The following is a 24,285-nucleotide window of genomic DNA, read 5'->3' as shown; positions in this document are numbered from 1 at the left end:
TTTGAATCCTGTGGATGTAGGTTGTACGTTTTTTTTTCTCCTACTTTTTGTTCTGTTTTATTTACGGTGCTTCCTATCATGTTTCATTCTCTGAGGTTTTTTGGTATTTTGCATTTGGTATTTTGTTGGTATTAACAGACTTTGTTATTCTAATTCTTCATGCCCCTTGATATATGGATATAGATACATGAATAAATTAATGAACAATGAATCTCACTATTCAGTAGGATAAATGGAGGTCTTTTAATCATAGCAGTAAAGTTAGTTAGTTTTTTCTCAAATCTGTGCATTTCTGTGTTGTTAATTTCTTTCTCTTTTTTATTATTTATATGCCACACTGAGATAACAGCAGTAGCAAGTGATAGAATGAAAACTGGCGAAATCTTAAATGTGGCATAATTGTGACAGTCACAAGGCATCTTGGTTTTTTGCCGTTCTTGCCTCTGTTGCCCATGATTCACATTTGAAAACTGCTACATTGGTTAATTTCTTAATTGAATTTCTGTTCCACCTTAATAGTATAGCAGTTACATACTAGGTATCTGAAGGTGTAAATCATACATCATTTAAGGTGGAATGGGAAGTGAGAATAAGAGCCAGACTTCTGCTTCATCTAATCTCTATCTACTGTACAAGACTGTTACAATCAGCAAATCGTGACTATTCCAAATTACAAACTATTACAAAACAGGCAAAGGGTTCAAAACACAAGTCAAAAGATCAGAATAACAACGCTCAGTAAACCAGGGAAATGGCAATACCTCGCAATGAGGAGAGCAAACCAAAGACTATTTAAAGTCTGAGACAAACAGACACAGGTGAATCACATTAAAACTCAGGTGACTGAGAACGAGGCAGTTGCATGTGATTGGAGGAATTGGTGACATCATCAGGACTGGAATTATGGGAAATGGAGTCCTGGAGCGTGCTAGGCAAGGAAGGAGAACCCGGAAGCGTGACATTGAGCCTCTCCTGTTGTAGCGTATAAGAGTGTTTATTCTGTATTTTATGGACTAATATCTCTATAAATAGCTTTGAACTCCTGGCAAGGCAGCATGGTCCCCTATCCAGTCACTGACCAGGACCAGCTTGGCTTAGCTTCCTAGATCAGTCAAGCCTAAGGGCTCCCAGCCCCATACATGCACTGCCTGTGGATGGACTCCAGTACTGGCAATTTAAAGTATCCGTGTGCACTATTAGGACTGAATGGAGGCTGACTTTTTCTAACATTATTAATTTTCAATCAAGGTTATTTTTAAAGTAAAGGTTAGGTTCAAAACCTGATTGCAACTTCTAAATGTCAGTTAGTTTTCAATACAAGCCCTGACCAAGGCCCACATTGCTTAGTTTCTGAAATGAGACCAGACCAAGGTTCTCATAGATTTTCATATAATAGCTGAAGCTGGAAACCAATACAGGCCTTCTGAAGTAATTCAGTAGAATATATAACCACGAACATGCAGGCTTCTTATGTTCTGTCTTAGGACTTCTAGTTAGTCCCACAATATAAACTACGTTTTCACTGTATACAAATTTAGTTTCAAAATACAGGTTTGGTTGAAAAGCTTTGAACTCCTGGCAAGGCAGGATCCAGACAGTGACCAGGACCAGGCTTGCTTAGCTTTATAGATCAGGCAAGCCTAAAGATTTGTGACTGGCTTCCAGTACTGGCCATTTAAAGTATCTCACCACCTCTATATGGAATTTCATTCCCAGTTACATTTTCTCTAAATTAGGAGGCCTTGATTTTGTTTTATTGTGCAAGTATAACATTGACAAAATCCCCTTCAAATTTTCAAACTTTCATAGTCTGATGCTTCTTTCAGGGACCTTGATTTTATAAGCATAATTTCCCCCATAGATATTACATATGGAATAACAAAGATATACTATAGTTTTACAGGCATGTAGCTTACCACAGGACATGTAGTAGGACATGTCCTATTGGAATAACCTTACGGGTGACCTTTTTACAGTCAGGTGAATTTTACAGAAATTTGACCCCGCAAAAATGTTTTGCAAAGATTTAAAGATGATACAGATGTTAATTGCTCTTTTTGTAATTCAACTCCTGACAATTTGTTTAACTTATTTTGGAACTGTCCTCACTCTTACAGCTTTTGGAGAGATAGTTTTTTCTTTTATTATACAGAAAATTGAAACTTTTCTCTTTGTTTTGAACCTTTGTTATTTGGTTTAATAAAGACCTCCCCTTTCAAGGCAGATAAATACTATACAATCTTATTTATTTGATTGCTAAATTCTATATTCATTAATGTAAATATTCAAATCAAAACTCTTTTTAGTTTTATTCATTAATAAAACCAAACAATACCTGAAAACATTTACTGGTTCTAACAATAAGAAAGCTGTCAAAACACTGTGTTACGACCTGTCTAGGGGTTTGAGATGATCATAACATAAAAAAAAGACAAAAGAGAGCCAGTTGACGTTTAAACAGGTCAAATCGTGTTATTCTCTTTATGCTGCTCTTTTGTACATACGACACAGGAGAACGTCAGAGTGGGCATGCGCCAAAACAATAAACATAACCAGCCTAGCTAGAGATGCTAGAGAACTAACTTACCTATGCAAACATAAAGAAACAAAAGTACAGTCAGTCTTTCCTAACTCCCTAACTATACCAAAAACAGGAGAAAACAAGATCAAAAGAAATGGCACCCACTCCTACAACCTGGTCGGCATAAGAGTGAACATTTACAGAGACCCATCATGAGCTTACAGTTTAACTGCAGAGATAACTGGGTATAGAACAAGAGGTAAAGCTAAGCTATTTCATTTGAGAGGAGAGTAGACAATCGCTAGCAATAAAACAAACAAACACACAAACAAACAAACAAGCTGCGCTGCGGTTCGGATCTAAAAACAATCGCCCCAAGCCGCCATGGAGGAAAGCCTCGATGACATCCGGGCGCAGCCGTCGAAGATATACGCCATGCAATTTCAGCCAGCCAATCAGATTAAATTTCGTTACGGGACTCCAGCCAATCACACGCACAAGTGGGCGGGTTCCTAATAAGCGAGAGAATAAGAGAGAGAGAAAGAGAGCGAGAGAGAAAGAACGAAAGGGAAGCAAGCAAAACAAAACATACGTCCTATGGACGTAACACTCCCCCCCCCCATAAAAGTTTCACACACGAGAAAAGGCATCAGCCATTACATTATCTGTGCCCTTCTTGTGCCGAATCTCCAGTGAGTACCCTTGAGCTAGCAAAGCCCACCGCATCAGCCTTTGATTACTGTTATACATGCGAGAGAGTGGATTGTGATCTGTGAATACCTGAACAGGCTGTGAGCTAGAGCCTACATAGACTTCAAAATGCTGTAAAGCAAGTAACAAAGCCAAAGTTTCTTTTTCGATAGTCGAATACTTAAGTTGATGCTGATTGAATTTTTTTTTGAAAAATAACACACGGGGTGATCGATTCCCGAATTATTTTCCTGTAGAAGTACAGCACCAGCACCAGTAGCACTGGCATCTACCTCCAGCTTAAATGGCAGTGCAAAGTTAGGTGCAGACAGAACAGGGGAGCTGCACAACAGGGCCTTAATAGAGTCAAAAGCACTCTGACAGTCAGCTGTCCAAATAAAAGAACACGCAGAACTCAAATGTCTGTTAAAGGAGAGGCAATACAAGCACAATTTCGACAAAAACTCCTGTAATATCCAGCCATTCCTAGGAAGCGGCGCAGTTCACGTTTTGTAGAAGGAACAGGGAATTCTTGAATAGTCGCAACCTTGGCATTTACTGGGCGAACTTTACCCTGTCCAACTTCCTTCCCCAAGTAAACTACGGTGGCTTTTCCGAACTCACATTTGGCTAAATTCAAAGTTAATGAAGCTGCGTCTAAGCGCTGAAAAATCGTTCGAAGAACAGATAGGTGCTCATCCCACGTTTCTGTATAAATGATAACATCATCGAGGTAAGCTTCACAATGGGATACATCAAACAAAACCTGATTCATCAGTCTTTGGAATGTTGCAGGTGCATTTTTCATCCCAAAAGCCATCACTGTGTATTGTAGAAAGCTATCAGGAGTAACGAAGGCAGAAATATCAGAAGCTCGAGCTGTCAAAGGCACCTGCCAATAACCCTTAAGTAGATCCAGCTTACTGACATATTTAGCTGATCCAACTCTATCTACACAGTCGTCAATACGAGGGAGAGGAAAAGAATCTGAACGAGTCACTGCGTTTACTTTACGGTAATCAGTACAGAAACGTGAGGTACCATCAGGCTTAGGAACTAAAAGACAGGGTGAGCTCCAGGGACTAAAACTAGGGATTGCCAAACCATTATCAAGGAGATATTGTACTTCTGACTTCATAATAGCACGTTTTGTTGGATTTATTCGATATGAATTCTGTTTAATTGGAGCGTGACCATCAACATCGATGTCATGTTCGATGACATGAGTACGTCTAGGAACATCTGAAAAAAGGTTTGGAAACTCTGCAATCAAATTTACCATCTCCTGTTGCTCACTGACAGCGAGATCAGATAAAAATGAGGACAAGTCACTTAAAATACTAGAATTTGACAAACGTGCACAAAGTGCAGGAGCCAAACACGCATCTAAACCATTATCATCATCATCATCATCATCATCATCATCATCATCATCAACACCAGAGCTCGAAAACACAGAAACGGATGCAACAGGAAGGCTAAAACCAGAGTTATCAGAGGAGACTTGCTTCAAATCATCTGAGGTACTTTCTTCTCGAGAGACATAAGTCTTAAGCATATTAATATGACAAACTCGCGTTTTTCGGCTACGGTCAGGAGTACGAATGACGTAGTCTGTATCACTAAGCTTGGACTCGATCCGATAAGGACCAGAAAACCTAGCTTGTAAAGAGGAACCTACAAGTGGTAATAGAACCAGAACATCATCTCCAGGCTGAAAAGATCTAAGAACTGTTCTCTTATCGAAGCGCCGCTTCATAGTGCTTTGAGAAGTAGTTAGCGTTGATTTAGCCGCTGTACAAGCTGCATGCAGACGCTCCCTGAACTGACTGACATAATCAAGAACATTTTGATTCGGCTCCGACTCTGACATCCATTTCTCTTTCAAAATCTTCAGCGGACCTCGAACAGAATGACCAAAAACAAGCTGGGCTGGGCTAAACAAAGTCGACTCCTGAACAGTTTCACGAATAGCAAAGAGGACTAAAGGCACACCTTCATCCCACTCATTCCCTGACTCAGCGCAATATTTACGCAGCATGGACTTAAAAGTCTGATGGAAGCGCTCTAAAGCTCCTTGACTCTCGGGATGATAAGCACTGGAAACTTTATGTTTGACCGAAAGCTGTTGTAAAACCTGTGCAAATATCTTGGACATACAATTTGACCCCTGGTCTGTTTGGATACATTTTGGAAGCCCGAAAGTAGAGCAAAATTTAATCAAAGCTTTAATAATGGCTTTGGCCCGCAACGTGCGAATAGGAATGGCTTCTGGAAAGCGAGTAGCAGCACACATGATTGTTAATAAAAATCGGTTTCCTGACTTGGTTCGCGGTAAAGGACCAACACAATCTAAAATAATTCTCTCAAAAGGCTCTTCCATCACTGGAATTGGGTGCAAAGGCGCAGGAGGGATGGCTTGGTTGGGCTTCCCCACTACTTGGCACGTATGACAAGATTTACAGTACTTTACTACATCTGCTTTCAACCCAGGCCAAAAGAAATGTTGTCATATACGCTTATAGGTTTTCGTGACACCAAGATGTCCAGCTAGACAATGATCATGTGCTAAACTTAAAACTTGCTGTCGGCACACTTTGGGGATAACAATCTGACATACGGCATTGCACTCTAGATCAGCAGGAGGAGAAGGAGTCCATTTACGCAGCAGCAAACCTTTATCAAAAAAATAAGCCACATGCTTATCACTAGTAGACGACGTTTCTAAACCCAGCTGCCTACATTTATCCAAAGAAGGATCTGCTTGTTGGGCCTCAATAAGAAAATTACGAGAAGCTACACAGTCTACATCTACATCCAAAGCATGAGCACTCAACTTGGGAGTAGATTCAGCTTCAGGGACATCGAAACATACAAGCTCTGATTTGGATTCACAGGAGGGCCAAGTTTCAGCAGCCATAAACGTGTCACCCAAATCCAACTCATCACCTTTGCGCGCCTGAGCACGTGTCACCGCCGATTCCCTGAACTAGGACATCATAACCGCAGTATGTGTCGTCTGACAAACTAAGAACGTTATCCAAGATAAAAGACTGAGCTGCTCCTGTATCTCTAAGGATGGTAACAGGCTGTTTATCATCAGAAGCTTTAGAAACGGAAACGTACCCCTGCAGAATAAACGGTTCAAAACCTACATGGCGACATTCATCATTTAAAACAGTGGGGCGGTTGGCAAACGCAGCAGACTGTATTAATGCTACACTTTTTCGAGAAGGCGAAGTCTGTTTTTTCTGAAGCACACGGCAGTCAGCAATGAGATGGCCAGGTTTATGACAATAAAAACACTCACGCGTTTCCCTAGAACGCGGAGGTGTACCTTGACGAGTGTCTTGATTATCCACGGCCAGATCAGACTTGAACGAAAGGTTCTGGACTTGGTCGTCTCATTGCGAGCCAGTACAGGGAAAGTGCTTTTATGTGTCAAAGCAAACTCATCAGCAGCAACAGCAGCATCAGCAAGACTAGAAAATTTCTGCTCATTCAAGTATACAACCAGATTCTCAGGCAAACAACTCTTAAAATCTTCTAAAAGCATTAATTCCTGCAACTGATCAAACGTAAATACTTGACTAGCGTTACACCACTTATTAAACAGATGTCTCTTCTCTCTAGCGAATTCTACATAAGTCTGGTTGGCTGTTTTCGAGTGGGCTCTGTAGTTTTGTCTGTATGCTTCAGGAACAAGTTCATACGCACGTAGCACAGCAGATTTCACTACTTCATAATCTAAACTCTCTTCAATCGGCAGAGCAGAATACACTTCCTGAGCTTTTCCCACTAATGTACATTGTAGCAGAATTGGCCAAACTCCTTGCGGCCAACGCAGTGTTGTAGCAACTCGCTCAAAAGCAACAAAATATGAATCAACTTCAGATTCACGGAACTTTGGGACCAACTTAATATGTTTACTCACGTCAAAAGCAGCAACCTCATCAGCATAAGGTCGAAATGACACAGAGCGGCGTGGTGACGGTACCGGACGCTCCACAGCTGGCGTAGCAGCAAATAACGGCGGAGCAGAGTTGCGTGGCGCCGGAACAGGCTGTCCGGCGTTTCCTGCCTCCAACTCCAGCTGTCGCAGCTTCACAGCCCTCTCAGCCTCGATCTCCAAGGCACGATTTAACTGCCGCTGAAGCTCCAGCTCCTTCAAACGAAGGATCAAAGCTGGGTCGGTGCCTACCGCTAATAAATGCACTTAATGAAAACATCACAGCCCAAGACACATCCCCCCCACACACACAAGAAAACAGCCAAGCAAACGAGTACCCAGCACATAACCAAAAAAAAAAGGCCGAGCCCCAAATTTATGTTACGACCTGTCTAGGGGTTTGAGATGATCATAACATTAAAAAAAAGACAAAAGAGAGCCAGTTGACGTTTAAACAGGTCAAATCGTGTTATTCTCTTTATGCTGCTCTTTTGTACATACGACACAGGAGAACGTCAGAGTGGGCATGCGCCAAAACAATAAACATAACCAGCCTAGCTAGAGATGCTAGAGAACTAACTTACCTATGCAAACAAAGAAACAAAAGTACAGTCAGTCTTTCCTGACTCCCTAACTATACCAAAAACAGGAGAAAACAAGATCAAAAGAAATGGCACCCACTCCTACAACCTGGTCGGCATAAGAGTGAACATTTACAGAGACAGATCATGAGCTTACAGTTTAACTGCAGAGATAACTGGGTATAGAACAAGAGGTAAAGCTAAGCTATTTCATTTGAGAGGAGAGTAGACAATCGCTAGCAATAAAACAAACAAGCTGCGCTGCGGTTCGGATCTAAAAACAATCGCCCCAAGCCGCCATGGAGGAAAGCCTCGATGACATCCGGGCGCAGCCGTCGAAGATATACGCCATGCAATTTCAGCCAGCCAATCAGATTAAATTTCGTTACGGGACTCCAGCCAATCACACGCACAAGTGGGCGGGTTCCTAATAAGCGAGAGAATAAGAGAGAGAGAGAGAGAGAGAAAGAGAGCGAGAGAGAAAGAACGAAAGGGAAGCAAGCAAAACAAAACATACGTCCTATGGACGTAACAACTGAAAACATGTAAATCTTTAGATATTTTGTATAAAGTGTCTGTTTTTGAATCCTGTGGATGTAGGTTGTACGTTTTTTTTTCTCCTACTTTTTGTTCTGTTTTATTTACGGTGCTTCCTATCATGTTTCATTCTCTGAAGTTTTTTGGTATTTTGCATTTGGTATTTTGTTGGTATTAACAGACTTTGTTATTCTAAGAACATCATCTTGAGACCTCCCATGCCCCTTGATATATGGATATAGATACATGAATAAATTAATGAACAATGAATCTCACTATTCAGTAGGATAAATGGAGGTCTTTTAATCGTAGCAGTAAAGTTAGTTAGTTTTTTCTAAAATCTGTGCATTTCTGTGTTGTTAATTTCTTTCTCTTTTTTATTATTTATATGCCACACTGAGATAACAGCAGTAGCAAGTGATAGAATGAAAACTGGCGAAATCTTAAATGTGACATAATTGTGACAGTCACAAGGCATCTTGGTTTTTTGCCGTTCTTGCCTCTGTTGCCCATGATTCACATTTGAAAACTGCTACATTGGTTAATTTCTTAATTGAATTTCTGTTCCACCTTAATAGTATAGCAGTTACATACTAGGTATCTGAAGGTGTAAATCATACATCATTTAAGGTGGAATGGGAAGTGAGAATAAGAGCCAGACTTCTGCTTCATCTAATCTCTATCTACTGTACAAGACTGTTACAATCAGCAAATCGTGACTATTCCACTTGAGGAACATCATCCAGTCTTGACCTGGGGACATCATATAGTTGTGCTGACCCAGAGCTTTTATTCTTTCCTGTTAACCTGATAGCGGTACATTAAATAATAACAGCTGCAGAAAAGTGGATTTATGTAGCTCTCGAACAGAAACTCCTGAGGCAGGAGGGGGGGGGGTCACTATTTTAGCTCCTAAATTACTATGTATGAACACTGGGATGTAGCTTTTGTAGTATGTCTTAACATTCTTGTGCTTATATGTGTGAGTTTATTCATTAGCTCACAGTAACCGGTCCACTAGGAATTCTCCCCACGTTCTCATTTGTAGAGGAACAAAGGCCCCTAAAAGTTGATATTACTTAAAGAAGCTTAAAGAAGAGTGTCTGTATTGCCTCTTATATTTCAGAGAGTAGAAATCAGAATGTGGCCAATTTCAAAGTGTCTGCGCAAAGACGACACCAATATCTTTGACCATTTTTTAAATTCAGGCCATAAAACATTTGTTTTCCATAGGCAGAAACTGACTTAAAATAAATTCTATTCTCTATTCTTAAACATTAATTCTTAAATTCTATATGAAATCTGTAATGCATATTTTTGTGCCATTAGCATGCAGTGTCACAGCAGGGCTGAGAATAGTCCACCACCAAAATTATATCTGGTCAGTTGTGGGTCTATGATTCATTGCAGTGGACAGTTTGGTAGTAGTGCCTGATAAAAGTTATACTATATGGTCAAAACTATGTGGCCATCTCTTCTAATTTTTGGCTTTGGCTATTTAAGCCACACCCATTGCTAACAGAGGGCAAATATATTTGCCTAGACAAATACTAGCGGTATAATAAGTCATAGGGCTAAGTAATTTCTGCCTTGCTAGAGCCGCCCCAGTCAACTAGAAGTGCAAAGTGTACAAGTATAAGTACACTTGGTTTTGAAATAAAACATTCAACAAGTGCTTAAGGATGTGATGTTTGGGTATCCACATACTTTTAACCACGTAGGGGAGGTATTCATAATGAACTGGTCTCTCAGTGTACCTCAATATTACAACATCCCTTGTCACGATTTGCCATTTTGTTTGTCTGCCCTTCTCATCCCCTTTGTTTCTCTCTAGCCCCAATCCCCTTGGTATCATGTTCATCTATGTTTTGTTAACAACAGTGCCCTGTAATCAGTGTTCCCAACTGTGTCTAATCCCCTTTTCTTTTGATTTGTGAATGATCATAATGTGCATTTATATTCCTTGGCTTGTTACTAATTATTTGATGCAGACAGAAGATCCACTCAGTTTATTGAAAACTGAAATAAAAGCTGATTTTACCCATCATAATGCTGAAACCCCCTCAAGCCACCCTGATATATCCAGAAAGGAACTTATTCTCCACCTTATTCTTATGCTTAATAATAATAATCATAATCAATCATAATCATAATAATATTGTTATATGTCCTCCTGATTTTCTGTCATATTAATAATCTATTGTTTATTATTCAGAAAATATTCTGTTGTTTTTACTGGTATTATGGAGCCTACATAAAAGTAATTAGTAAATGGATGCAGTAATTAGTTTCTGTCATGACATTGCATTTATTAAAATCACCCAACAAAAACAGCATCTGTCTAGGAGACCCACACTTAGCAAAGGTCTGTGCTGTATCTCTGACATTGCTATACATTGATTGACATCTGGGAAACACCCTGAAGTCTTCTTAATGCTCCTCAAACTGTTCCAGAGCAATGTGTAAGGTGTGGCAGAGTGCATTATTCTGCTGAAAGAGACCACTACCATCAGGGAATAACATCACCATTAGGGGTTAACCTGGTTCACAACAATCTTTAGATATGTAGCATCTGACAATACTTCCCAGCAGAACAATGCCCAGAGCATCACACTTCCTGCACCAGCTTGTCTTCTCTACACAGTGCATCCCAGTGCCATCATCTCCCCACATGGGCTACACACGCCTACCAGGCTGTCCACGTGAAGTAAAAGAAAACGAGACTCATCAGAGAGGGTGACCTTTATCATTATTCCAAGGTCCAGTTCTGATGCTCGCGTGTCCATTGTAGGAGCTTTTGACGGTGGACAGGGGGTCAGCAGGGTGAGATGCATGTGTCGTGTGTTGTGACACATTCCTTGAGTAACCATCATTAAAAAATCTGTGACTTGTGCCCTTCTGTTAGTTCAGACCAAATGGGATCGACTTTGTTGCCCTTGGGTATCAATGAGCCTTGGGCCCCCAACACCCCACCAGTTCGTGGTTTGTCCCTCCTAGGGCCACTGTCGATAGCAACACACAAGCTTTGCCATTTCGGAGATGCTCCAGCCCAGCCATTTGGCCATATTAATTTGGCCCTTGTCAAAATCACTCAGTTCTGCCGCCTGCCCATTTCTCACACATCCAACATCATGATTACGAGTACCGACTGTTCGATTACCAACTAATACATACCAGACATTGACAAGCACCATCGTTACAAGATACATTATTTGCCTGATTTGTAAGTGATCATGATGTTAAATAGTTTAACACATCTACAAATTAAATGAGATATATAATAACTACAAAAAAAAAACAGCTGCCGATGTTTCATGCTGAAATAATTTTCTTATTGTCATATCATATTTTTTTCGTATTTCATTATTTTATTATTTATTTATTTATTACAGTTTACACCGATCAGGCATAAAATTATGACCACCTCCTTGTTTCTATGCTCATTGTCCATTTTATCAGCTCCTCTTACTATATAGGTGCACTTTGTAGTTCTACAATTACAGACTGTAGTCCATCTGTTTCTCTGCATACTTTGTTAGCCCCCTTTTACCCTGTATTTCAGTGCTCAGGACCCCCATGGACCCTCACAGAGCAGGTACTATTTGGGTGGTGGATCATTCTCAGCACTGCAGTAGCACTGACGTTGTGGTGGTGTGTTAGTGTTTGTTGTGCTGGTACACGTGGATCAGACACAGCAGTGCCGGCTGGACTTTTTAAACACTGTGTCCACTCACTGTCCACTCTATTAGACGCACCTGCGTTGTTGGTCCACCCTGTAGAAGTAAAGCCAGAGACGATAGCTCATCTCTTGCTGTACAGTATAAGCTAATCATCCTCTAGTCTGTGACCATTGGTGGTCACAGGACACTGTTGGCTGGATATTTTCGGTTGGTGGACTACTCTCAGTCCAGCAGTGACACTGAGGTGTTTAAAAACTGCAGCAGCACTGCTGTGTCTGATCCATACGTACCAGCACAACACACACTAACACACCATGTCAGTGTTACTGCAGTGCTGAGAATGATCCACCACCCAAATCATACCTGCACTGTGAGGGTCCATGGGGGTCCTGACCATTGAAGAACAAGGTAAAAGGGGCTAATGGTGTGCAGAGAAACAGATGGACTACAGTCTGTAATTGTAGAACTACAAAGTGCACCTATATAGTAAGTGGAGCTGATAAAATGGAGCATAGAAACAAGGAGGTAGGCATAACATTATAACAACATGATCTATATTTTGTGTCTGTCATTTCAACCAATGCAGCCCTATGGTATTTTTCTGGGTCAGTGCAGGTTGGAAGGAATTAAGGGCCGTTAACGTGTGAAGATAGTACAATCCAAAAACTTTAAAGATAAATTTGTTATGACCAGAAAACAAGGTGTAGTACAAAATAACAATTTTTTGGTGTCTGGCATCATTATTATGTGAATGGCACGAAAATATGCATTACAGGTTTGATACAGAATTTTTAAGTCAATTGCTGTCTATGGAATATGTATGTTTAAGGATCTGAATTTAAAAACGGACAAAGATATTGGTGTTATCTTTTCTTTGTGACATAAAATGTATGTTTGTGCACAGTCAGTCTAAAGTTGGCCACATTCTGATTTTATATAATATTATAAGTACAAGAACATTAAGACAAACTACAAAAGTTACATCCAAGTGTTCATCTGTAGTAATTTAGGGGTTAAAATAGCCCTCCCTTCCCCACCTCAAGTGTTTCTGTTCCAAAGCTACATAAATCTACTTTTCTACAGCTGTTATTATTTAAATTAATTAATAAAAGAAATTAATTAACATCAGCCCTGAGAGATTAGTGTACCGAATCTGGCAGAGTTCATTACTTCTTTCCATAGAGGCAAGAACTGCAAAAAAGCTAAATGTGGCAGTGAGAAAACAAGAACGAAAAAGCTACCAAAGAAGGAGGACATATCTGAGCATGTGGGAAATACTAACCTTAAGTTACTTAACTAGCATTTATTTATAGCATATCAACTCATGATTATGTCACATTTGAGATAAAAGCTTTTGCTTTCATTCCATCACTAGCCACTGCGGTTATCTCAGTGTAGCATATAAATGATAAATTAGAGGAAAAAAAAAATGAACAATAGAAAAATGTGCAGATTTTAGAAAAAGTTATTTTGGACGAACGCAATGCTGTGTATGTGTGTTTGTGTGTGTATAGTTACAGTTTGGGGTGGGCTGATTTGTATCACATATCTCCAGCTTGAAAACAAGTCCCAATCCAGCCCTGTTTATATGCATAAACATATACATACAGTTGCAATCAATTGTTCAACCTCCATTGCAAATTAGGTTTATTAGCAACATGTACAAACTTTCAGCTGTTTGCAATGAACCAATCAAAAAAGAGCAATTTAAATAGCTCGATACAACTAATATAACAAAAGTTTCTCCAAATTTTACATAAAATGCTAGTTTTAATGACTACCGCAGTCTCAGAATTATTCAATCCCCTGAATAGAATCCCTCATAAGAGCACTTTTACAAATCAGGTGTTCTCAAGCACACCTAATGCAACCAATCAAGGGCTTCACTAGTTGCATCAGGTGTGCTTGATATAAAAATGTCAAATACCTGGACAGGCTAGGGGTTTGTTGACTGTGAAATTTGATTGCATGTTAGAAATATAGTCTGCCTAAAGTGAAGCATAGTGGTGATTCAATGATGCTCTGGGGCTGCTTTGCTTCCTCTGGCACTGGAAACCTGAAGCGCGATGAGAGCAAGACGGATTCAATAAAGTATCAGGAAATCCTAGGAGAAAACGTCATGCCTTTTGTGAGGAAGCTAAAGCTTGGGCATCATTGGATCTTCCAACACGACAGTGATCCAAAGCATACCTCAAAGTCCACTATGCTTTGGTTCCAGAAGAAGTCCTGGAAGATTCTGGAGTGGCTGTCACAGTCGTCTGACTTGAACCCCATAAAAAATCTTTGGTGGGATTTGAAGAAGGCGGTTGCAGCACGTAAATCCAAGAACAGTGAGCAATGGGCTAAGATCCCTCAGGAACGCTGCTAGAAGTTGGTGTCTGGCTATGCATCACTGCAGCGGGTCATAACAGCAAAAGCGTGCTCTACAGTTGTCATGAAGAGGTTCAATAATTCTGAGACTGCAGTAGTCATTAAAACTGGCATTTTGTGTTGAATTTGGAGAAACCAGCTGTTATATTAGTTGTGTTGAGCTATTTAAATGGTTCCTGTTTGATTGGTTTATTACAAACAGCTGAAATTTTGTAAATTTAGCTAATAAACAATTTGCAATGAGGGTTGAATATTTTTGATTGCAATTGTATATATACACAAGTACCTCAATTTAAATGTCTAGTATAACATCATCCACTGTCCATCATCTAATAAGGCCAGCAGTGAATGAGGGGGCATCAAAAGCCTTATGTAAAAATAAATTTAATAAATGTGTTAGATAAGGCACACTTTAGCATCACATTCCATTTAGAATACAGTAATTGTTTTAATGTGCACATACCTTTTTCCCTTTCTCCATAGAAAATGTTGTCTCTGCAAACAAAAAGATGACAGAATTAGGCTAACAAGCTTGGTGAAATTTGCAAATATCCATAAAAGATCAAGCTATTTACTTATCACATGTACTTAAATGTTATTCCCAGTTTTATTCACTGATCATTCAGAATACAAATGAAGTTTTATTTGCAGGATGAAGGATCCAGTACTGTAACTTTACTGCTATGATTAAAAGACCTCCATTCCTCCTACTGTATAGTGAGATTCATTATTCATTTATTTATTCATGTATCTATATCTATGTATCTAGGGGCATGGGAGGTCTCAAGATGATGTTCTTAGAATAACAAAGTCTAATAATACCAACAATAAAATTATTTAAATCATTGTTGGAAAACCAGTATGGTCAAAATACTAAAGCTACATAAATCTACTTTTCTACAGCTGGTATTATTAAATGCACTGCTCTAAGGTTAACATATAGGAATAAAATCACAGGGTCAGCACAACTGTATGATGTCCCCAGGTTGTTGTTCCTGGGACTGCATAACATATTAGGTAGCTTACTGCGGTGAGAAAGCTAAACTTTCCTACTACTGTTAAATGATAGAGTCTTTCAGAAATAAAGATGAGGAGGGGTTTACCACTCTGTGAAAGACAGCATAAGCAAGTAGTGCAACAATTCAAGAATAACGTTTCTCAACGTAAAACAGCAAAGAACTTTTGCTTTTCTTCATGTATGGTACATAATATCATTAAAGGATTCAGAGAACCTAGAGAAATCTATTTTCAGAAATCACTTCTGAAAACTACAGTCTGTGAAAACAGTTCGTCGCAGCATCCACAGATGCAATTTAAATCTCTAAAACACAAAGAAGAAACCATATATAAACAGGATCCAGGAATGCTGCCACCTTCCCTGGGCCGGAGCTCATTCAAGATGGACTGAAGGGAAGTGGAAAAGTGTCCTTTAGTCCAACAAATCAACATTTGAAATTCTTTTTGGAAATCATGGACACTGTGTCCTCCAGGCTAAAGACCACTCAGCTTGTTATCAGTGCACAGTTCAAAAGCCAGTATTCATGATGGTTTAGGGGTACATTAGTGCACATAAAGGCCTTAACTATTTCAGCAAGACAATGCCAAACCACATTCTGCATGTATTAAAACAGCATGGCTCCGTATTAAAAGAGTCTGGGTGCTAAACTGACCTGCCTGCAGTCCAGACCTGTCACCCACTGAAAACATTTGGCGCATTATGAAATGAAAAATATGGCAAAAGAGACCCTGAACTGTTGAGCAGCTGAAATCCTATATCAAGTAATAATGGGAAAAGAGATTACTTTCAAAACTACAGCAGTCGGTCTCCTCAGTTCCCAAACGCTTACAGAGTGTTGTTAAAAGAGGAGGTGATGAAACACAGTGGTAAACATGCCCCTGTCCCAACTTTTCTGGAATGTGTTGTTGGCATCAAATTCAAAATGGGCATATATTTTTCAAAAAACAATAACATTTCTCAGTTTCAACATTTGATATGTTGTCTTTGTAGGTTTACATGATTTGCATATCATTGCATCCTATTTTTATTTACATTCTGCACAGCGTCCCAACTTTTTTGGAAATAGGGTTGTAAAAACAGATTAAGTTAGTTCCAGTGCCCACAACAGAGGAAATCAAAAAAAGTATACTATTAGGTCGTTAAACTTTTATGCATCTCAATAACAAATGAGCTAAAACATTTTCCTACCTAAACATACCAACTGTGGGCTTTAGACACATCATAAAATGTGGTTGCTGAGATGGCAGCCATTTTGAAAAGGTAGAACTCCTGTAGTGAATGACACACCTCATCAAATGACATATCAATGGAAAGGCCAGGATGTCCTCTACATGGAGCACCAGGTATTAGCACTAGCAGTAGCTTATATGGTTTTTGAAATATCCTTTGTGAATTACCAGGTCTCACAAGGTTAAAATCAGGTTTGGTTGAGTCTGACTTCAGAAAAAACATTTGGTTTCACTTTATAGGAACATCATTAACAGGACAGTTAAAGAATGTAGCCATAACATCTGGGCCTGTATTCCTAGAGCTTCTCAGAAAAGAAGAGCTGATTTCAGATCAGATTTGTATCTTTCTCACTTTCTTACTTTGCCTTTACTGGCAGGAACAGATCCTATATCAGCTTCCTGAGTATGAGGCCTGATCTCCTGATCAGTAGAACGTATGGTGTTCAGCTTGTACTTTAAATGCATTCTTAATGAGCTTTTGGCTTATTAAATAATAAGCAAGCAGCAGGACATTCTGGAAATAATGATTATAATGAAGATTAGTTGAGATTTTCTATTAAATCTTGCCTCAAAGTTGTGGGACACTGTTTGTCACCGCAGTGGTAGAAAGACTCATTTACCATGTGCATTTTTTTGCATTCTTGGTTTATTATATAAATGATTTTTTTAAATATAATATAAATGATTTTAATTTTAATATTAAAAGTACTTTGTGCAGTCATTTTAGGTGAACCAGTAACAATAGTGGGAGAGCTTAAGCCCCCAATGCCAATCATACCATCTATATGTGGAATATTCTCCACTGGCATCTGAATACGGTAGAGCAGCTGAGATCAGCTCTTATCTCTCTCAAATAAATGTCTTCTTTAGTGATGCAGTTTGCCATGAAAGCAAAGAAAAGACAAGTGTGACACAAACCACACACCTCACAGAAACCGCATACAGATGTCTGCACAGCAATATAACAATGATAATCTATGAACTATGTGGAATGTTTTTGCTCTAAGTTAGTAAATGCCGCAGCACAGTTTTACTACTGCTTTTGATCTTTTATCAGTTTTATTAAAAAGGAAGAAATGTTATGTGTTGTCTGTAATTCCATTTTATAACTATGAGCTTTTTAACACTTTCTAAACATAAAAAATCTGAAAATGAGTAATTGTTACTTAAATGATGAAAAAAATAATTTAAGTAACAAAAAAGTACTGACAAACAGTAACACAGTTATATGGATTTTTTGTAACAAAAACTTAGAACTTAAAGTACAGTTAGTTTACAGCATTGTTAAATAATTCTGACAGCTGTGTTTTATTGATAGCTGTAATCTCCGCTTTTTAACCTGGACATCATGTCAGATCAGCACTGGATTTATAGATGGACACTAGAGGGCAGCAAAATAACTCTACTGGCACTATCTTCTCTTAATGCACTTGTTCCCAAAACCCATCCTGGAGTCACATATTTGTGTTTTCCCTACCTGACCCAGCACTCAAATGGCTTGGCAATTAGTTAATAAGTTAAATAATGTGTGCTAGATGAAAGAAAACAAAATTTGCACACTTTGGGGTTTTAAGGATTAGGATTATAGGAACACCTGCCTTAAATTCCACTGATTTTGCAAAATCTCTGCACAGTTAAATGGTTACAATGTAGACAAAGTCATTCTGAGTGGTTCAAAAGAAACATGCTGATTCAGAATTGTTCACAGTGGTGGTGATAGGAACCAGACATCTGAAGGGTTTAGTGCAGGTGTTCCTAAACCCACCCGTGAGCATTTCTGTGCTTTGTCTCATCAAGCTTACCTGATTCAACTCATTATCAAATGAACAAGGTCACTGTTTGCTTGGTCAGGTCTGTTAGAGCAGGGCAGTGATCACCAACCGCTCTGCAAGAAGGTAGATCTCCAGGATTAGGGTTTGTAAAACAGGGGAAATGTGCAGAGCATGGAGCTGCCAGGACTGAGACTGTGAACACTTAGTTTAAAGCTTCTAAAAGCATAAAGTTATTAAATTAAATGGGTATTAAATTGTTTAAGGTCTGACAGATTGTTTTAATCAGAATATTTATGTTGAAGTGTATTTCTTAAAAATATTTATGGTGGAAGGGTACATGCAGGGTTTTGTGAGGCAAAATAGTCCCCAAAGAAAACATATTTTCAGATTTTCCACTATTTTACTATTATCAACATACAATACATATAAAAACTCAGAAGACTCATGTACGTTCACTGGTGGATTTGGATAGTAAATAACATGCCTATATTTGTGTTGTTGAAATCAGTCTCTACAATGAACTATTTCACACCAAACCACTCTGAATGACATCTCAATAATTGAATTATACAGAAATTTAGAAAAGTTGGTGGAATACACTTAAGTTAAATGAATGTAGAATGAAACTGGACTTTGTATCTTCTGGCCTTTTAAGGGGTTCATTTCATGATCAGCTGTTTGAGAATTTGAGTATTTACTTTAACCCAGTAAGACGTTTTTAAAATCAATCCAAAACCTAATCCCAACCCTTATTTTGGACCTACATTTAACCATTTTCCTAACCTTTACACTAGCACTAGAGTTTAACCCTTGTCCTATTCCTAACCCTACCTCTGGTCCTAAATTTAAGCCTTGTCCCAATACTACCCACAAATCTCATCTTAAAATCAATCCAATACCTAATGCCAACCCTTATTTTGGACCTACATTTAACCATTCCCTAACCCCATCCCTAGCTCTGGTCCTGAGTTTAACCCTTGTCCTATTCCTAAAGCTAGCTCTGGTCCTAAACTTAACCCTTGTCCAAGTGCTAACCCCATACAGTGAAAAGAATTTCATACTGTGGGACTAAGCAGAAGGCTTAAGACAGCAAATAGGATGTCTGCATGTTTGTGGTTATATATTCTAATGAACTACTTTAGTAGGCCTGTATTGGTTTCTAGCTTCAGCCAGTATATACAAATCTATGAGAACTCTTGGTCTGGTCTCATGTCAGAAACTAAGCAATGTGGGCCTTAGTCAGGGCTTGTATTGAAAACTAACATTAGAAATGGCAATCAGGTTTTGAACCTAACATTTACTTTTAAATAATACATTTGATTGAAAATTAAGAACTTTTAAAGCCTGTATTGAGTCGTAATAGAGAGGTGGGATACTTTAAATGGCCAATACAGGAAACCAACCTCAACCAGTGGCTCTACGAGGCTGGGAGCCCTTAGGCTTGACTGCTCTGTGAAGCTAAGCAAGGCTCATACAAGTCAGTGAGTGGATGGGAGACCATGCTGCCTTGTCACGAGTTCAAAGCTTTTCAACCAAACATTTGTTTTGAAACTAAAGAAGTGGCCCTTTTTATGGCAAACTCGAACACATTGTGGGTGATAAGCTCAGCTGTTAACCATTGGAACTTCATAATTGCTCCTGTGATGCTGGCGAAGATGAAACTGACTGCGACTGCCGTTCGCTGGCCATCATGACTGTTTACCTCTGGACAAGCACGGCACATGAAGCACTGTTCTTTTGCGCATGTGGGTCGGTTTAGGAGCTTGATCTGTTCAGACTAATGTCACATACAGATCACATTTAAAAGATACTGTGAACAGCCACACAAAAAAAATCAGTTTTGGTGAGAAAATCAGATTTGGGCCACTTTTACCTGCTGTGTAAACCTAGCCTAAGCAATGTGGGCCTTAGTCAGAGCTTGTATTGAAAACTGACATTAGAAGTGGCAATCAGGTTTTGAACCTAATCTTTACTTTAAATTGAAAATACATTTGATTCAAAATTAAGAACTTAAGAAAATCAGCCTTTATTTAGTCCTTACAGAGTGGTGGGATACTTTAAATGGCCAATACAGGAAGCCAACCTTAGCCACTGTTTCTATGGGGCTGGGAACCCTTTGGCTTGACTGATCTATGAGGCTAAGCAAGGCTGGTCTAGGTCAGTGAGTGGATGGGAGGCCATTTTGCCTTGCCAGGGGTTCAAAGCTTTTCAACCAAACATTTGTTTTGAAACTAAACTATGGATCCAGTAAAAAGAATTTCATACTGTGGGAATAAGCAGAAGGCTTAGAAGAGCAAATTGGAAGTCTGCATGTTTGTGGTTATATATTTTACTGCGTAATTCCCTCATAGCACAGGCAGACACAAGTGGTTCTCTTGCTACTGGTTTATTGGAAGCATTTTCTCCAAATCCACCGTGAAAACACAGTACTGACGTGAAAATATAGACCATGTTAGCTTAACATAAACAATAGCATGCACAGCATGTGAAATAACATTTTACTAAAGCAAAACACGGACAAACAAATACCGTGTTGGCTGCATGCCACAAAATGGGAATAGGCTTTGAGTCTTCAGAGGTTCCCTTTAACTGTTCACATCAAATTAAAGTCCATTGTGACTATAAACTTTCACCAGAGTTTATAAGAAGTCATGCTTGCTGCTAACTTTAAGGTATTGCTAGAGTCTAACGCGAGAGCTGCACAGCGAGGCTTGAACATAACTTTGAGCTTAGACTTCAAAATAATAGTAGCATTACTTGTGCTAAATGAAATAATAATGTGACAGAACGTACAAACTAGTTTCCCTAGTTAAATCTATTTCCTTTCATATTTCCCCCTTATTTCAGTCCCGTTCTGTCCCTGCTCTAGTCTTAAACTGTATGAACAGTAGTTCATACATTTTCTCTCACCATTTTATCAGCTAATGCTGCTGTTTACTTCTCACTGCAATCTCAATGTTTGCTAGCTTGGTACAAAATATCACCTTTTTCAGCTAAAGTATGCTACTGGACTTTACATCATGATACTAGCAGCAGGTTTATATCATACATTACTTACATGAGCTGCAATACTTCCTGGTCTGGGAAAAGGCCCAAGCTTGGTTTGAGCTGTCCTTAAATAATGCCTGGGCAAAATTCAGACATGCTCAGTAGAACCTTTTTTTGATCTTACATTTGATCTAACATTTGATCTTGTCCATTCTGTGTTTTTTTTATCTTATGATTCAAGAATCGATTTGTGAACAAGCTTTTCATGGATTTTGTATTTACTTTCTAAGTTATTATTGATGATCATTATTGTCTCCCCCTGCAGAGGAGAAGGACTGGTATGTGCTGGGTTGGGCAGACCAGTGGACGTCTATTTAAGGAGCTCACTGCGGTTCTGTAGGAGGGAGAGGAGATGATTGGTTGATTGTTGAGCTGGAGTATCTGAACTGACAAAGCTTCTGGGCCAGTTTCTCTCTTCATGAGTTCCAGGAGCTGAGAACCAGCCTTGCAAAAGCACGACCAGATGAGATAAGCGTGGATGGCCAGTTGAAGAATGGGCTTGTCGATTTGTGCCGTTGCTGACAGGCAAGGCCCTTTAGGCATATACAGCCATGGATGAGGAAATGTCGAACTCATATCCAGACCTGAGGGAGGCACTGCTTGCAAAGTTCGACATATCCTCTGAGACCTATTGCCAGCAATTCAGGGGGAGGTTCGTACCAGCAGGAGAGACACCAAAAAAAACCTTTCATCACCTGAAAGGCCTTTATCACTGCTGGGTGAAACCAGGATTGCACAGTAAGGAAGAGATCAGGGAGCTCATCATCCTGGAGCAGTTACTGCGAGTGCTACCAACAGATGTCCGCACCTGGGTCCAGGAGCATGAGCCTGCAAATGGACTGATTGCAGCACAGTTGGCACAGCAGTATCTAAATGCTCGACGAGGATTGCCGTGGTCCTCACCAGCGCCACCGAAGGATCCAAGACTTGTTGAGGGTAATGTCAGCTCTTATCCAGAACGAAGCCCACCTAAGGACACGCGAGACGGACAAAAAAACAAAAGGTACCTAGATTTGTTTTTACTGTCGGCAGCAAGGACACAAGGTGTCTATATGCCCTCTTAAGAAGCCCAAGCTGTCTACCTACTGTTATGTGCCAAGAGAGGGGAGTGTGTTCTTACAGGACAGAAGGGGAACAGTGACAAGTGATCCCAGAAAAATATACAACAGCAATTTTGGAAACTCTACTGACATTTTGGTAGTGGTTATGGACAACCTTTGCAAGCCATGTTAGAGATACTGGAAGTGCTGTGACTTTGATAAAGGGGGATTTTTGCCACCTAGCATGGTTGACCATTCTGAACTCACAACAATATAATGTGTATATGGTGATGTGAAACGCTATCCCACAGCTGATGTAACTCTTGGGGTTTCTGACAGTGTGTTTCTTTTGCAGGTGGGAGTGGTTAATGACTTGCCCAAAGACGTGGTGATAGGCAGGGACTTACCAGTCTTGGGTGAATTGTTGGGAGAAGTCCAATCCACTGTTAACTTATCATGTCCTGTCTTAACACACTCCCAAACCAAAGCTAGTACCGAGCCACTACCTTCTGTGTCTGACAGCCTGTGTAGGGGGGGAAGAAGGGTCCAAAAAAAGTCACATCAGAAACGGCGCCTTGAGAAAGCTTTAGGATCACCCATACATCCACCACAAACCACACTCCTCACCACTAGTCAATGGCAGGTCCCCACAAACATAGACACTCTCCAGCGAGAAGATCCTTCCCTTGCTCACTTGTATGATGGGTGGACAGGGGAATAGTAATGGGTCACCTGGTTTTAGCTGTCCTTAAAGAATGCCTGGGCAAAATTCAGACATGCTCAGCAGAACCTTGTTGGACTGATCCATGTGGAGGGGGGATTCATTGGATTCATATAGTTTGAAATGTTCTTTTTTTCATTTGATCTTCTTCATTCTGTGTTTTGTTTATTTAAGAATGGATTTGTGAACAAGCTTTTCATGGATTTTGTATTCACTTTCTAAGTAATTACTGATGGTCATTATTGTCTCCCCCTGCAGAGAAGGACTGGTACGTGCTGGGTTGGGTAGACCAGTGGATGTCTATTTAAGGAGCTGATTGCGTTTCTGTTGGAGGGAGAGGAGATGGTTGGTTGATTGTTGAGCCAATGTATTTTGAGGGAAACTGTTGCTTCCTCAAAGTTTATAATATATTCTGTAAATAGTTTTTGTTTGTTTATTTTTCTTTTTCTCAGCATTTTGTTATTTTCTCAACACCTTTCACTAAATAAACACCCTTGAGCACTGAATGTGCTATTGTGGTTTGCCATCGCTTTTTCTTACAACTCACAACCTTGTCAGAGCATATTTACCCTCACCTGCAAGCAAGGTGTGACAAATAATGAAACAAATGAATTCTCAATTATGACACTGCTCTTAGAAAAGGTAAACAAATTATATAAATTATATAAACAATATAAGTATTTAGAGAAACTTCAGTTTCTCAATGAAACATTTCTTGGTATTAACCATTTTACATGGAATTTTAGGCAAAATATTAAACACCTTAATCTGCCTCAAGCAGAGTAACAACCTTCTGTATTGGTCTCTCAAGGAAGTCCATTTTAGTTAGGGGTTTCCCTGTTTTGTCAAATTTGTTGTCACTAGCCATCTTACTTTTCTCACCCTGCCATCTGACCTGTGGAAAGACCTCTGTGATCCTGGCCAGCTTCCATTCATTGCGTGGTGCCAAATCATCTTGTAGAAGGACAATGTTCTTGACCTTCAAGTTCCTTGTATTCTTGTGCCACTTTTGTCTTGACTATAAATTCAAATGATATTCTTTCTTCCATTGTGTCCAAAGCTCATTAGCCAACTATTGCACTCTGTGCCACCTCTTTTCTGATAAATTGTCCAGGTGGGTGCAGTATGA

General features: G+C 39.6%; 1 protein-coding gene across 6 annotated transcripts in view; it reads right to left on the bottom strand.

The window, feature by feature from the left end:
• LOC118803140 overlaps positions 1-21,437 on the bottom strand; it is a 28,016-nt gene extending 6,579 nt beyond the window's left edge. For 3 of the 6 annotated variants that reach the window (XR_005006825.1, XM_036563662.1, XM_036563661.1), the window contains exons 1-3: positions 21,406-21,437; positions 14,792-14,823; positions 2,393-8,168 (exon numbers count right to left, since the gene is read on the bottom strand). The gene's annotated coding sequence lies outside the window, so the exon portion shown is untranslated. Of the gene's footprint in view, positions 1-2,392; positions 11,704-13,476; positions 13,539-14,614; positions 14,696-14,791; positions 14,824-21,405 lie in introns of those variants that run through there. The other 3 variants (XR_005006827.1, XR_005006828.1, XR_005006826.1) reach the window with 3 other exon arrangements.
• Positions 21,438-24,285: the final 2,848 nt, after the last annotated feature.

This window comes from Colossoma macropomum, unplaced genomic scaffold, assembly GCF_904425465.1.
Source record: "Colossoma macropomum unplaced genomic scaffold, Colossoma_macropomum, whole genome shotgun sequence".
In the NCBI taxonomy this organism is placed as follows: domain Eukaryota; kingdom Metazoa; phylum Chordata; class Actinopteri; order Characiformes; family Serrasalmidae; genus Colossoma; species Colossoma macropomum.
The sequence above is the reverse complement of the archived record's forward strand: the minus strand, read 5'-3'. Positions and strand labels throughout refer to the sequence as shown.